This window comes from Sturnira hondurensis, unplaced genomic scaffold (genome assembly GCF_014824575.4).
Source record: "Sturnira hondurensis isolate 20B ecotype Veracruz unplaced genomic scaffold, ASM1482457v3 Scaffold0001721, whole genome shotgun sequence".
Classification (NCBI taxonomy): Eukaryota; Metazoa; Chordata; class Mammalia; order Chiroptera; family Phyllostomidae; genus Sturnira; species Sturnira hondurensis.
In genome coordinates this window covers 3,446,347-3,461,014 of record NW_028074352.1, presented here as the reverse complement: position 1 = coordinate 3,461,014, position 14,668 = coordinate 3,446,347, and positions in this window count along the sequence as shown.

Below are 14,668 nucleotides of genomic sequence, written 5' to 3'. Positions count from 1 at the left end.
ACCTTTATTATGAAATGTTAAAGATAAGAAGATAAAAAATATGAAGAGTAAAATGACAACAAACTCACAACTATCAACAACTCAACCTAAAGAATACAAAAACAAAGTAAGCAAACAAATAGAACAGGAACAGAATCACAGAAATTCAGATCACATGGAGGGTTATCATCGGGGAGGGGAAGGGGGAGAAAGGGGGAAAAGGTAGAGGGAATAAGTAGTATAAATGGTAGGTAGAAAATAGACAGTGGGAGGTTATGAATCATATAGGAAATGGAGAAGCCAAAGAACTTATATGTACCACCCATAGACATGAACTAAAGGAGGGGGAATGCAAGTGGGAGGCAGTGTGTAGGGCAGAGGGGAATAAAGGGGAGAAGAAAATAGGAGAACTGAAATAGCATAATCAATAAAATACATTTTAAAAAAGAATGAATAGTTATTTACTTATCACACCTCAATAGTAACTATACCAAAACCCCTTGCTTTGAGAACATTATGGGCCAAAGGAAGGAATAGAGAAAATTTCCTCATTGAGTAAAAGCAAAGATGAATAGTGATGGCATTGTGCTTATTAAATAATTTAGCAAATACTGTGTATGTATGTTCCAGGTGTGGCATGAGGTGTTGAGGTATAGTAGTTTAAAAGAAACTTGGTCTTTGGGCTCATGGAACTAATGACAAACTATAAAAAATGACCATTAAACAAAAAAGAAATAAAAACAGAATTATCTAGTTTTCAATCTGGCTTTGCCTCCAGCTACCTTGAGCATGTTTTTTAGTTTCTCTGGGATTCAACTATCCCACCTATTAAATGAATAAGTTGGATAATACCAATTCTTTATTAATTTGAAATTCTTTGATTATTTTTTGCCTTGAGAAAATCATTTTCATCTCCCTCATATTAGATACCTTCCAATTCTTTGACTTGGTTATTTTCATGAGGTCTGTGTTGAAGTATCTTCCTAATGACAGGTGATGAACAGTACAGATCTTATTTATTACTCTTTTAAGAATCTCTGAAAGGTAGTTTTAGAATTTGGCTGGCAATTAGACTACCTCTTGCTCCATCCATTCCTATAACTTCCCACTATTTTTATCCAGCATTATATTTTAGTGTTATTTATGACTCTTAATTTTGATTAAATAAATATAGCCTTTATCCAGCCAATCAAGAATAATTTTGAGTACAAAATGTTTTTGAGATATAATACTATACATTCCTATTATATTATCTGACAAGATTCTGTAGGTATAGTAAAAATTATAGGAAGGTAGGTATAATAATTTTATTATACCTACAGAATCTTGACTCTTCTGCTTTGCAATCTTATGAGGTATCATAAATATTTTTATAGAATTTCCTTAATAAGTGTTCTGTTTCCTTTCAGTTACTAACTAATTCAAATATACATTATAGTGGATAGAATAATTTTTTATACTTTTCAAATTCTTTTTTTAAATCCATTTATATTTTCTGTCTCCATTCCTCTCTCTCTCTGCTTTCAATTTCCTCTCTTAGACCCACAATTCTTAAAAACAATAGTCTGTAGTTTAGTGACTTCATTATGTGCTCACCTTTGAACTCCAGGATGCAAATTTTCAAGTCACCAGGATTTATTCAGGTGTTCCAAGCATTTTTACCTACCTTATATTAATAGCTATTTTTACAAGGTCTTCATTACTTCCTAATTCTGCAAATTCCATTTCCTTATTTATCTTGCCAAAGACAGAGTTGAAAAAGGAGTTCATTATCTCAACTGTTTTAGAGTCATTATTAATTTCACTTCTCTCCTTATTTGTTAATGGTTCTACATATGTTCAAATATTTCTTTTCTGTGGTACAGTTGTAAAACACCTTCTTACTCCCTTTAATGTATTTGGCCAGCATTAACTCATTATCCCTTTTGGCTATCCTTCTAATTCTATTTTTGGGAGTCCTGAGAGATTTTGTACCCTTTGGGGGAAAAGGTAGGGCCAGGGGCAGATCCACGTCTTTGGGTCAACCTTACAGGAAGAGATGAAAAGTATAAATGTATTTTTTCAGGACTAAGCTAGAAGACAATCGTGAAAAATAATGATTTTCTCAGTTAACTGCCTGACATGCTTCTATAATCCTTTATTCCTGCATTTTTTGGTGTGGGGGGGGTTACATTCTCTTTGGTAATTTCTTCATATACTAACAAATTTCTAATTTATAGGGTTATCAGGTTTAACAATAAAATACAAGATGTTTACTTAAATTTAAATTCCATGCAATATTGGGAATATGATGCTAAAATTAGTTGTTGTTTATCTGAAATTTAAATTTAATCAGGCATCTGGTATCTGGTAACCTTAGTAATATTATTTTCTACAAATAAAAAAATAATTTGGTCTCTTCTTTAGAATTGTCAAAAAAATTTAATATATTGGTAGTTTAGAAGCATTCCTGCAGCCTAATAAATTGTCACTGGTAATATGCAAAACTTCAGAATTGTCAAATTTGGGGAAACCTTTTCTTTTATATATGGGCTGTAATGTTTTGAAGAATTTCTCCAAAGACAGCTTCTAGCTCTGTTTGTGTTAACCATCCTTTTTCTCTTTCCCCAGCTACATGTTTCTGGTGCTGACACCGTGGGATATATTCATAAAGCATAAACTTTGGTCTTGTGACTATGAACTTCATTAACATATCCCACTGAATTCAAACCAAAGGAATCTCCAGTTTATTTTCCTCTTAGTCTGACCCCTAAAAATGCATGGTCCTCTTAGTGCCACTTGACTCAAGAGGATGATGCAGTGTAAAGAGCCACTGGTTTTGACTTATTGCAGTTAAAAGAACTTAGGTTTGTGCCCTGGCCAGTGTGGGCTCAGTGGGTTGGAGTGTCCACCCACAGCTGAAAAATTGTGGGTTCTGTTCAGTCAGGGCACACGGCTAGGTTGCACGTTTGCTCCCTGGTCATGCAATCCCGTCTGGGTGCTTATGGAAGGCAACCAATCAATGCTTCTTTTTCACATCAATGTTTCTCGATCTTCTCTCTCTGAATCAATAAAAAATGTCCTCAGGTAAGAAAAATAAAATAAAATAAAATAAAATCTGAAGTTAGAGGGGTTGTGGAGAAAAGGGAACCCCAGTGCACTGTTGGTGGGATTGCAGACTGGTACAACCAGCATGGAAAACAGTATGGAATTTTCTCCAAAAACTGGAAGTGGATCTGTCTTTTGTCCCAGCAAGTCCACTGCTAGGATTATATTCTAAGAACCCTGAAACACCAACCCAGAAGAACCTATGCACCCCAATGTCCATAGCAGCACAATTTACAATAGTCAAGTTCTGGAAGCAACCTAAGTGCCCCTTAGCAAATGAGTGAATCCAAAAACTTTGGTACATTTACACAATGGAGTTCCTTGCAGCAGAAAGAAAGGAGGAGCTCCTACCCTTTGCAACATCATGGATGGAACTGAAAAGCATTATGCTGAGTGAAATAAGCCAGGTGGTGAAAGAAAAATAGCATATGATCTCACCTTTGACAGGAATCTAATCAACAAAACAAACAAGCAAGCAAAACATAACCAAAGACACTGAAATAGAGAACAGGCTGACAGTGACCAGAGAGAAGAGGGGAGAGAATTTCAGGGGAAGAGGGGAAGGGTTTGCAGGGACAAGTATAAAGGACACATAGACAATAACAAGGGGGAGGGTTGGAAATGGGAGAGAGGTGGAGAGGGTTGGGGAGGTGGTCTGGGATGGGGGCAAAAGGCAGAAAACTGTACTTGAACAATTAAAAGAAAAAGAAAAAGAAAAAAATTTAAATCTTAGGTTTGTAAATGTAATAAAACATATGATTAGAAGAACAGATAGTTCAATCTAGCCTTTGAGTCTTGGAGAGGGACTTGAGAGATAGGCCTTCAAGTTTAAACTTTATTGAATTCATGCTAAATCTGCTTTTGGCAGTGGTGTGTGTGTGTGTGTGTGTGTCAGGGGAGGGAGTCCTATTGTCTTAATTTGTCATTCTCAGTGTAGTATGTTTTCATTTCTTATGTGCTCATCTCTTCTTTCTCCTCCTCCTCCTTCTCCTTTTTCTTCTCTCTCTTTCCTCTCTCCCTTTCATTCTCAAGCTCTCTCCTCTCCCCAACTGCCTTTTGAAACAATACCTTGATCATATCTAAGAATGTAATATTACTTTTTCAGGTCAAGAATCAACTAAACCTCACTGATGTTATCTTGGAAAATCTTCAGACTTTTTCACCACTTTTGGATTTTAATATATTCTCTTAATGTTTTTAATGCACTAGACTTTTAACTCTCCAAACTGTAATTCTTTGGAACCTGAAACTCTCCTAACACTGTGACCTTCTATGCTGAATGCAGGTTTCTCTTTCTCAGGAATATTAAGCTTCCTTAATAGTTTTAAATTTTCAGTGGGTTTGTTTTAGTCAGGAAGACTCTATCTCAGTGGAGTCCTCTTAGATAGGCTTTCTACTTATGCTGGGTGTGACCCAGATCCATGCATATCTTTAGGGTCAGCTGTACAATAAATGTTATCTTAGTTCCTAATCTCCTAGACTGTGGAACTGAGATTTCTGCATACAGTAAAGTCTTTAGTGTTGGTTTCTAAGTTACAAATTTGTGTGAGAACTTCTTGCCTTTATAATTAGGACTCCACAGTACATACTTCACTGCCTCAGGCATCTATTTATTTCTTCTTACTCTGTTCCCTATCTTTATTGTTGCTTATCATATGCATTCCAAAATTCCATTGTGAACACACTGTCTAAAAAAATGAAAACTGACATCACTATCAGTTTTCTTTTTTTCAGTCAGTTAAATGATTAGAATAGATGACCCACTTAGTTGGAAGAGCTGATAAAGTATATGAAATTGGTTTGAATGAAAGTAAAAGTTGAATTGATTCTAAAACCTCTACTCTACTACCATTAATAATAGCTATTACTTATTTAATTTAATCCCCACAACAACCTAGAGAAGTAGAAATTATTATCTGCATTTTATTCACAAGGAAATAGACTGAGTTGACTCAAAGTCATTCATGTAAACAGTAGATGGTAGAGAGGACTTCAAATTCAGGGCTGTCTGATTTTAAAATCTATGCACCCTGGCTGATGTAGCTCAGTGGATTGAGCACGAGCCTGTGAAGCAAAGGGTCACTGGTTCAATTCCCAGTCAGGGCACATGCCTGGGTTGCAAGCCAGGTCCCCAGTAGGGGAAATATGAGAGGCAACCACACAATGATGTTTCTCTCCCTTTCTTTCTCCTTCCCTTACCCTCTCTCTAAAAATAAATAAATAAAATATTTTTAAAAAAATCTATGCTTTAATCACTGAGAATACTACAAATGTAACAGGTTTTCCAGAAGGACTGATAATTTCAAACCTGGAAAATATTCAATTTAGATAGCTGCAAACAATTTCTGTCTTCTAGGAAGGAAACTGGCTCTGGACTTGGTGCAGATTTTTTTCTTCTAATGGTCATCACTCTGGTGGGTACTTCAGAATTTAAAGGTAGGAGGCAAATAACTACCAAACTGATCTTTAAATCATGGAGGGTGCCTAACTGCAGTTTATGGGACTAAGCCAGTAAGAGTTCTGTTTAGCAACGTAAATTGGGGATTTCAGGAAATCAATTTTGAATAGGTAAAAAAAATCCCCTTTTGGGTCCCTAAATTTTTTTAATTTACTAAATTTATTGGTGTAACATTGGTTCGTAAAATTATACAGGTTTCAGGTGTACAATATTCTATAATACATCACCTGTATATTGTACTGTGTATTTAGCACCCTAAGTTAAGTTTCCTTCCATCACCATTTAGCCTTCCTTTACTCTCCTCTAACTCCATCATCCCCCTTTCCCTCTAGTAAACGCCATACTGTTGTCTGTGTCTATGAGTTTGTTTATTTGTTTATTTGTTTGCTTATTCCCTTCAAGTTTTTCACCAAGCACCCCAATCCCTTTCCTCTATGACTCTAAGTTGTTATTTAGCCCAAATCCCTTGCTTCTGTTTGTCCGTTGTGCTTTCCTTCTCCTTCTTGGAATAGCACCTCCTTACCTTTGTCCTCATTAATCACTGTATTTGTATCTGATGAAGCTACTTATACCCTCTCAACTGTGATTGGCCAGGGGTATCAAATGACCAATGGTACGTCAGGGTCCTTTTTTCTCTCTCCTTTGGTTGCTAAGATGGGAAGTGATGCAAACTGGTCTAGAGTTGTCTGTAGTCAGGGCCCCTTCAACCTTCTGCTTGTTACATGGAAGAATTCTTTCTCAAGTAAGAAAGAAGCATAACATGGAAGTGGAGAAACATGGAATCCAGATGGGCGAGTGTGTGGCATCCTCAGGGATTCCAGTACTTTCTAGTTATATTAGCCAAGTAATTCCCTCTTTGGAGTATTTTTTATTTGTTTGTTTATTTGTTCACAAGACCCTGGAAGACAAGACCAAACCAACAGGAAAATCATACGAATCTGAGTTCTTTACTTCATGATAGAGGAAATAATGCAAAAAGTTATGGACTGAGCATAAGACAGTGCAAACTGGACTGGGCTCTGCATATTGAAAATGTCAACAATTTAAGACCCAGCAAGCTAGGCTTTAGGATAGTTACTCTGTTTTAATCGTGTGCCTCTAATGCCAAACCTCAACTTGTACATAGAGGTTTCCTCCTGAAGGAATGTATCTGCAAATTGTCAGTCATCTTGGGAATAGGCTAGCCCCAGGACAAGACATAATAAGGTTTTGGACTAATGGAGGGAAAGGCTCCAGAAGGTTTTTCTCCTATCACTGAAGCTGAGGGGATGGGAGTTCAGATTGGCTAGATTCTGAGGCCAGAAGAAGCTTGGAGCATGCTCAGCCCTTGGAGGGTTGGAGGTTTCCTCCTGGTGAAAGACCACAGTCCTAGCTGGAGATTTTGCTATGGGATGTCAATGTTGTCATCAGCAGAGGTCAGTACACCAGGATCTCATGATGTTCATCAGCAGCAGAGGCAACCACTGATGGTGTGGAAGCCAGAATGAAAGAATGTGAAGGATCAGAGTTCCTGATATACCCTTCTGGGAAACTTTTGCAGGGGATATTTTGAGGGGAAATATTTTCTGGAAATGAGGCAAGTAGAGACTCGAGGAGAAACTAAATATGAGTTTATTTTGTATGCATTTACTATCAAGGACAGGAACATTTAGGTTTTATATAGATGTGGTCTTCAATAACTAATTCCTGATGGTTGTCACTAATTGGATTTTCAGAAACCTGCCAGCAGGGAGTTCTCTACTAAGAAGAGAGCTTGGTTTTGTTCCGTTGTACCAAACCTCCATTAAACAGACTGGTCCGAGAAAATCGTGCTAGAAAATTACTGGTGTTAAGACCATGTCTTCTTGATTGCTGCTGTCATTATAGGCTATAGTTTATGTACTTTAATTAAAATGGAGATGGTGTTCTTTAAATTTGAACTCTGAGTTGGTTCATGTAGCTGGCATTTTTTAAAGAACATAAATAAAACTGACATTTTCGTTCTTAGTATATCTAGTCTAGATTACATTTCCCAATCAGCTCTTTGACAAAAACTAGATCTCATTGGCACACTAATTCTTCACATATAACAGTGATTATCATGTAGTGTTTGAGTACTACTTTAATATTTACAAAGAGTTTGAAAGTCCTTTATCTTTTTTGTTCATCAATAGGGCAGGAAGGCCTATAGGGCAAGGATTATTATTATTCTCAGTGTGCAAATGACACAGTTAGGTTTAATAAAGTGAAACGTCTTGGCTAAGTTCATAGAGATAGTAAACAGTGTTTTCCATGTCTTTTGAATAGGGATTCTACTCTCTTTCCATTAATCTCTCATATTTCCTACCTAAACTTCTTTGGTGGCACTTAGTCCTTATATTATGTTGAAAGTCTCATTCTACCAAGGTTAGGCAGCCCTCAGGCAGTACAAGACATTCTCCTTGGATTCCATATATTCTCATTAGAGAGAGAGTGGAAATGAGAGAAGAGCCCTGAGTCAGGAGTGGGTGGATCTTGGTTCTACTCACCTTCTGTCACCTGAAGAGGACAATTTTTCTCCTTGAGAATTAATTTCCCCATATATAAAATAAAAATGTTCCACTAAATTATATTTAATATTTTTGTAGCCAATGAACATAACATTCTTCTGATTGTGAACTAGTATGTATGTCTTTTATCTATCTCTAAGTTTTACTCTGTGCTGTTTATTTGTATTAAATAATTTTACCTTATTTCTACTTTCTATTTTTGAAGCAATGGGGTTGGATCTAGTAGAAATACCTCTAATTACCTTCACAAAATCTTTGGATAGGTTTGGGTTTCAAAAATATTCCAGAGAAATCTAGTTATACATGACCTAGCATCCTTGCATTCCTATGATAAGCAATGATTTTATAGAATTTTGGATTCCATTGCACCATATTTTGAAATTTGTAAGGGATTTAGAGAAATTTACACTCCATGAGTTATGTCTTATTCATTAAAATCATGCATCACCACAAGTTATGTGACCACCCAACAGTAATTCCTCTGTGAAAGAACCTTGTGAAAACAAAATTCACGACCCTCTCTGAGGTTAAGCAAACTCATATAATAGTTTTTGCCACCAAAACAGAGAAGTGGATATTATGGACTTAATGAGTCACTGTAAAATTTATATTTTAAAGCCCTAACATACAGTATCTCAGATGTGACCATGTATATTTACAAATAAGGCCTTTAAAGATGTTACTAGATTAAAATGAGGCTGACGGGGTGGACTCTAATCCAATCCAACCAATGCTCCTATAAGAAGGGGAGATGAGGACATAGGATACGTAAGAGGGAGAAACACTCGCTAAGTAAAGGCCACGTGGAGAGGAAGCAAATGGTGGCAGTTTGTAAGTCTAGGAGGAAGACCTCTGAGGAAATCAAACTTGCTGATACTGGTGCAGGACTGCTGGCTTCCAGAACCATATGAAAATAAATTTCTGTTGTACAAGCTTCCTAGTTTGAAGTATTTTGCTTTGGCAGTCTCAGCAGACTAATACACTGGCCTTACACAAACTTTTATGGAGTCAGTGAAGGACTTTATTCATACCCACCTGAATGAATATGAATTCACTGTAACCTAGAAGTATCATGGAGTACATGACTTGCTATCCCAGATTACTAGGCAACCCTGGATTTTCCTTTCTCATCCCCACCCTCCTCCATCTTGTACTCAATGGCTTCTCCTCAACTTTTACCATCATCAGAACAATTAATGATGTGAGATGGTCTTTTGTATTTATTTATTAACAGGTTATACTTCAGTTTTTTTATTTTGATTTTCATTCAAGAAATATTTATCAGGCATCCATTATATATCAGATGGTAGAGATACATCAGAGAATGAATCATATAAATGTCCCTATATGTGTGGAATTCTCATTCTAGAAATGGGAGAGACAAAAAAAACAAATCCATAAACTATCTCAGTATTAAGACAGTGATAACTACAGGGGAAAATACCAGTAGTGAGTCCTCTGGAGGCCAGAAGGTAGCATGAACAAGATTGCTTATATGTGACATCAAGGTATCTGTTTGGTAAAATAATAAGTGTCAATAAGCAATGAAGGAGAAATTTGGGGTGAGAAGGCCTTAGAAATTTGATCTAAGGCCCATTATAATGCTGGCCTTGAAGGAGAGCCTGATTAAGTATTTTGTAGAATAAGTTGGTAGAGGGAGGTAGAATTTTTCACAATGACCCATGTTTTCCCAGGGAAAATGGCCAAAAACTAGGATACCAAGGCTCACAGTGTTTTATTGCTAGCATTGAATGAGTTGAAATTTTTTTATTCTGATGACATTTTAGACATGGGATCCCGAGCCTGAATTAGCTACATAAATAGAGGTGGAGACTTCATGACACTCCAGCCAAAATCCTAACTGAGCAAGTCAGTCCCTTCTTATCTCCCTTTAAGTTGGCCCCCCATCAGGGTCTTTTTCTGTGTTTGCTAAGTATGTGGTTGATATTTTCAGAGAAGTTACTACCACTGAGGACCCAGCATTTAATAAATTTCTTTTGGCAGTTATTATTTCTGCATTGTAAAATTACAGGTGATGATTTTTTTCTTTTTCGTACCTGATTGTGTACATTTTCTACCATAAAATCAGAAGCTACCTATATAAAAAGGGAAAGTTTAAATATATAATATAGATTTGATGAATAAATTATAGCCCCAGAAACTGAGACATTGTTAACAATCACCCACAATTCTATCATTATGATCCACTATTTAAATTTTTTTCATTTTTTTTCAATCCTTGTCAAAATGCATACTTATTGTAAAAGGGTTTCAAGGAGTATAGCACAGATGTCTCGATTAATCCTTACAATAACCTTGTGAGTCCCCTGTTATACAGATAAAGAAATGAGGCTCAAAGCATTTGGCTAACTTACCTAAGATTGCACAGCCATAGAGTGTTGGAATGTGATTTGAACCCAGCAGTCAGTTTCAGCCCTCTATGTCACCCCTACCTCATGAACCCTGGCATGCAAGGACTTTAGCATGAACAACTTTAAGACAGACAATCAGACCCCAGGATTTTGTAATATTAAGACTTTTAAACAAAAGTGACAAAAAACAGTTCCTAAATTGGCAAGAGAGTTTTTTGGAGGTGGGACAGGGTTGACATGTCCATGTACAAACTTGAGACCCTGGTTGATTGCCCCCAAGATGATACTTATGGCTCCACAATGGAATGGTGCTGTTCAAATGGCTTCCACACTGGCCTTTTCATAACTTCTTACAGAGTTTTAGAGACCCTATTTTGACAAAATCTTACGATTGTGTGTTCTATGCCTATCTTCCCAACCACACTGTCAGCCATGGAGACCTTTGTGTTCCTGGATTCTAGCACAGTGTTTTCCATATAATACACAATCAATAACAATGTATTGGATGAAGAATGTATTAAATGAGAGAAGGAACTCTAAGGAATGGAAGTCTTTGAGGAAGCCACCTCCCACCTCCATGAGAACATCATTGGGGATTCCCAAAGGGTAAAATCGGTGTTGATGTACTGGGGAGTAAGCATTCACTGATTGTAGTTGGGCCAGATGAATTGTGGTTTCCATTAGCACAGAAACTGTACTCATAGGCTTCTCTCCTCGAGGCACAGAGCAGCCCACATAGCAATGACAGGAAAACTTGAACACAGTCTGGGCCCTGTCAGGAAAGGAGATAAAAACTGGGCTTTGAGCCACCTCAATAGTTTTTGCAGGTAGAAATGTACACAGGCTGCCATTTGTTTAAATCTGTATCAGTATTTATACCTTTTTTTTCTTTCCATCTGCTCCTGTGGTCTTGGAAATTAAATATAATTCATAGGGTTTACAGTTTTAACCTACTTATAGTTAAATGCCTGACATTGGCTTTGTAATTTTTCAGAATAGTATTTAATGGCATGTGTGTTTACAACATGCCATTAAATACTATTCATACTCACACCTTTTTATTCATTTCATAGCTACATGTTTGTCTATGTCTTATATTATTTCTACCAGTGGGAATTAGAGCACTTTCTTCCTAAAAGTGATCTTTCAGATCATCTGATCCAACTCTCATTTTGCAGAAGCAGAAGCGTACATTTAGGGAGTTTAGTGCACTCATGTGTTTGGAAAATTTGCATCAAGGGATGAAGATGAACCGATGACTGTGTTATAATTCAATGTTCTTTCCATTCTGCAACTGTGCTGCCCAGATCACTGGGGGAATGTTCACAAGAATATTTCTTGGTGCCACAGACAGCAATGTCTCAGGCTCTATTTACACCCTCAATTCTTTTGGAAAACAAACAAAATACAAAAACAAAATTATGTTTATTAACTTTTCATTGCCAACTACTAACACTGCACATCGCAATGTGGAAAGAAGGATGGAGAAAGGATGGGATCCTCTTGAAACTAAAACTGTTTTGTTAACATAACATTAGTGTGTGCTTTGGAATATCAAACACATTCAGAAAGAATAATATTCTTTCTTTCTATTGATATGTTAAAATAGAACATTGGTTTCTAAGAGATAACTATTATAGATTAGGAAACAGAGAAATTATTTTTTTCAGGTACTTTTAAGGCAATATCACTTTGATAGGCTAAAAGTCTATTTAATTTTATTTCATTAAAAACAATTTATTACCTTATGTTACCTCCTAGTTTTTAATATATTTCCTTTAGTGTTAAGATATAGTCCAAGTGCCTAGAGTATCACCTGGTATATAATAAGCATTCCATAAATGTTTCTTTTTAACAAAAATGTGGAATATTTGTTAAATATTTTAAAATGACTTGCTGAAGGTCTACATAGTGTAAGAGGCTAATTGTGAAATTTGGTTTTTATTATGATATTGAAAAGTCAAGTTTTTATAATCTTTAATTTCAAGGATTTTGTCTTTAAAAATTCCATTCTGAACAGCATCACTTTTCTTATCACGTAGATTTTCATTTGTACTGATAGTACATAGTTAGTATATAAAGCACTCTGTGTTTGGACTTCACGCAGCTCTGTGTGTGCATTTAAGTAAACATGTGAGAAAGACTTTCTATTTAAATAGTTGAGAAACCACATTTAGAATTAACTTTATCTCCAAACACTTGGTTTCAAAAGCTAGTCATGAAACATTGGCATTGGGGAAAAAGGAAATAGAGAGTGATTTATTTCCTTAACTAGATTTCATTAAATGTGACTGTTTACTTGCCTTTTCCATTTGTGATAGATTGACTTTTTTGTTGTCATTAATGGACTCATTTAGATTTTTTCCCCTATAGACCTTTAGCTAAATTTTTTAAATCTTGAATTTGTTGTAAAATATTTTCTTTTTATAAAGATAAAGTGACTGGGAATGTATTTCATGAGAAGGGATGTGAGTTCAAAAGTTAAATGTAAGGTCAGAAGAAACCACTGGGTGGACTTGAAGAATAAACACACACATGAATAAATATATCTATATCTCAACTTTTGTTTAAAAAGAAAGAAAATCTTACATTGTTGTCAACCTTTATTCTCTTTAAGTACTTTCATACCTTATCTTATTTGACCTTTATACCAACTCAGAAAGAAATGTAGAATGAGTATTATTATCTCCATTTTATTTCAGACAAGGAAAAAGACCTCTATGGTGTGATTAGAGGAACTCCTTGTGCTCATTGAATCAGGACCAAACTCAAGATCTATGACTGCCTCTCTGCAGCTCTGTCCACAACACCCGCCATTCCCTGTGGTGTCTGAATGGCCAGACCTCTCTTGCCTCCTTTCTCTAAAGCATGAGTGGTTGACCCCTTACATCAGGTGAATAGGGCTTTGCAGCATGACTTGCATTCAGAAACAACAGAGATCTGTTCCTTCCCTTTCATTTCTCCTCATTAAATTAGCCCTAGAGGAGGAAATAAAAGACCTTTTCACCTGGCTGGTGTAGCTCAGTGGATTGAGCATGGGCCTGCAAACCACAGGATCGTGGTTCGATTCCCAGTCAGGGCACATGCCTGGGTTCCAGGCCAGTTCCTGGTTCCCGGTTCCCAGCAGGGGACTCACAAGAGGCAACCATACATTGATATTTCTCTCTCTCTCTCTCCTTCCCTTCCCCTCTAAGGTAAATACATAAAATCTTTAAAAAAAAAAGACCTTTTCATGAATAGTAACATTGGATGAATATCCCAATTACATTGTATCACCCAAATTAGACAAAGAAGAACAGACCTTGGTCTTAATAGACTCTGTGAAAATATGTATTAGAGAATACAATATTTTTTATCTTAAACATGAAAACAATATCTAGGAAATAGCTGCCACTTCAAGCTAGAGACAGTAGAGACACAGTTGTACTGGTTGAACTAGAACTAGAATGCTGTCATCACAAGTGTGCTCTCTTACAGGCCCTCATTCCTTACTCCCCTTACTTGACACACACTACAACACATAACCCCACACACACTGGTAGTGTGTGTTATCTGAGGGGCTGCATACAGATTTGGTGAGAAATGGTGGCAGACACTGCAAGAGTTATTTACCTACATCCCTAATAAACATTAGCTGCAGATGACTTGATTGGAATTTATGTAGCTATTTATCCTATGAGAGCCACAGTGCCTGACAAAAGGGAACCTGCCAAGGGATTTCATGGGGGTGTTCCCCAGAGTTCCCTAGGCCCTGACATCATAGAAGTAAGCAATCTGCAGAGGGCCATGACCATGGACACTTACAACTTGTGTCCTTCCTGCTCGTCACAAGGCTTGAAACCATCAATGGGATATAAAGAGTGTTGTGATTCCAGATGTTATGTTGAACTTGCATTGATCCCCCAATACTCCTCATCTTTGTGATAACAAGCATGGTTTAATACAATGGCTGGCTGGACCAAAGGGTACAGCCTATGACCATAGAACAGCATGGAGTTAAGTAGATTTTGCTCAGGGTGTTCACTTTCTCAGCAAGTACAGTTGTATTACTGTGAACTTTCTGGCTGAAAGTAACAGAAACAAAGATTCATATAAAAGTACTGTGGTACAATGAATAGTGAAAGAACCCAGATGACAGGAAAGGCCATTGAAAATCATCTTTCTACTTCATTTTTACCTTTCTTTATGGGTATAAAGGTCTAGGTCTGGGTATAAAGGTCTAGGTCTAGTAGTCCTATCTTTCT